Source organism: Cherax quadricarinatus, chromosome 22, assembly GCF_038502225.1.
Source record: "Cherax quadricarinatus isolate ZL_2023a chromosome 22, ASM3850222v1, whole genome shotgun sequence".
NCBI classification, from domain to species: Eukaryota; Metazoa; Arthropoda; class Malacostraca; order Decapoda; family Parastacidae; genus Cherax; species Cherax quadricarinatus.
The window spans coordinates 27,937,009-27,939,033 of record NC_091313.1 but is presented as its reverse complement, the minus strand read 5'-3'; the positions used below and the strand labels follow the sequence as shown (position 1 = coordinate 27,939,033).

Sequence of the window (2,025 nt, the reverse complement as noted above, 5' to 3'; positions counted from 1 at the left end):
TATTTATAAACATTGGGCGAAACGTTTTACTTATAAGGGACTTTTCTCCATGTGTGTTTTTTCCCCCAAGTATCAACATATTGTTAGTGTCCTCACCATTCCTTCACTAGAGTGAAGACATCCTCATTTTCCTGGTAAAATCCCCCAGCTTGAGCTGACAGATTCCGTTTCCTATTTTACATAACCCAATCTGTGCACTGGAATATGATGGAGAAATTTTGCTAGCTTTTGTTCCTCCAATATAACTATCATACAGAGCAGAGTAACTGCACACAACTGGTGTACGACTTCTGCGTAATAGAAAAGAAATAACTGAAGCATATTTCAGCTAGAAAGAGCGGTGATCATCCCTTCTGTTAACCGGGAAATCACCTGGAAGTCAGTGGTCACCGTTGTCCTTTTCTGCTATAGGTCCATAGGAAAATGGAGATGGCGCAGTGGAAGGCCACTTTCTTGTATACACGTCCCTGTGTGATATAACATAGCCGCTTCCCTACTATTGAACTGGCGAATAAGCGAAAAACCCAGTAGGCTATTCATTGTTTATCCTTTTGCAGCAGTCTTAAAATTTCATTCCTATAGTGTCTGTTTCTATATTTTCATTTCTTTATTGTGTGTCCGCCTCTGTCTTGCTCTATATCTCTATAGAGGAACACAATAACACCAAAATCTTTTTCTCACCGGCCTCTTTCTGTATTATTATTCTTGTCGCGTGTGCGCGAGTGCTTGCATCCCCACCTGCATGAATACGTACATCCACCTGTGTGAGGGAAAAGTAGGTGTAAGTGGGGTTAAGGTTGTTCGGGCAACCAGGAACCATTAGAGAGTTACGTTGCGCGCGCACACACCCCCCCCTCTCTGGCGGGCTGGGGCAAAACTAGTTCCTGGTGTCCGATTTGTTAAAGTTTCTACTCCTGGTAATATTGACCTTACCTGGTGTGGATGGAAGTTTGGAGAGTCACTTCGCCTCCACTCTTCTCCTAATCAGGTAGGGTGATCTACCAGGAGTATTACTGTTTGTTCTTTTCTAGTGTTTGCTGGTTACCAGTAATGATTTTGGCCTTTATCATTCTTTTTCTTTCTTAGATGTTATATTATCATGACTATGGGTAACCAGTTTTATTTTCTCTTATTTGTCAGCTCTGTTCCTGGCGTGGTCTTCCAGGATAGACGCCAGATAAAGGGGCAAGACGTGTGTTAATAATACTTATTAACATTATTCTACAACTACCGGCCCTTACCTATACTACTTGTGCTCCATCCAAGTGGTAGGAGATTCCAGAACATCGGATTACCATCTGCCCAGGATAACCTACATAAATAACATCAGAGGAACTATCTAGGGCCATACCTACTCCTACCCAACTACCTGAATTGAAGGCCATATTTTTTTTATTATATTTAAATTTTAAGTAAAATTCTCAATCATTTTATCTTGTTTTTCCTTAAATCATTTCTTTATTTATTTATTTTTCCATTAGTTTCTTTTGTTCAGTTGGAAGGCGTTCCACTGACAACCTGCACGAATACACACGAAAAAATCCTCCATTATACCCCAATTGCAGGGTTTCCCAAGTTGAACGGGGTGCATTTAACAGATTATGTACACCACAAATTAGGAAGCTTTCAGGAGGTGGCTGGCGAGGCGGACCCCCCCTTGGTGGCTAGCGAGGCGGACCCCCCTCGGTGGCTGGAGAGGCGGACCCCACTCGGTGGCTGGCGAGGCGGACCCCACTCGGTGGCTAGCGAGGTAGACCCCCTCGGAGGCTGGCGAGACGAATTCCCCTCGGTGGCTGGAGAGGCAGACTTTCCCCCCGGTGGCTGGCGAGGCGGACCTTCCCCCCGTCTAGAAGGGTGGGAGAGCAACGCCAGTGGCAAAGTTTACCAAAATGATTTTCTACTGGTAACAAAATGACATTTGTATTTGGAGAGAAGTGGCTCTCCGTTGTTATAACTGAAGCAGAGAGTGCCCTGGAGAAATTTATGCCAGCAGAGTTCTGCGGCAGGTTTTATTGCACGCCCTTG

General features: G+C 44.5%; 1 long non-coding RNA gene across 1 annotated transcript; it reads left to right on the top strand.

The window, feature by feature from the left end:
• The first annotated feature begins 242 nt into the window (after positions 1 to 242).
• LOC138853100 (uncharacterized) lies at positions 243 to 1,395 on the top strand. Its single transcript, XR_011392336.1, has 2 exons — positions 243 to 988; positions 1,141 to 1,395. It is a non-coding gene; the product is annotated as an uncharacterized lncRNA (long non-coding RNA).
• Positions 1,396 to 2,025: the final 630 nt, after the last annotated feature.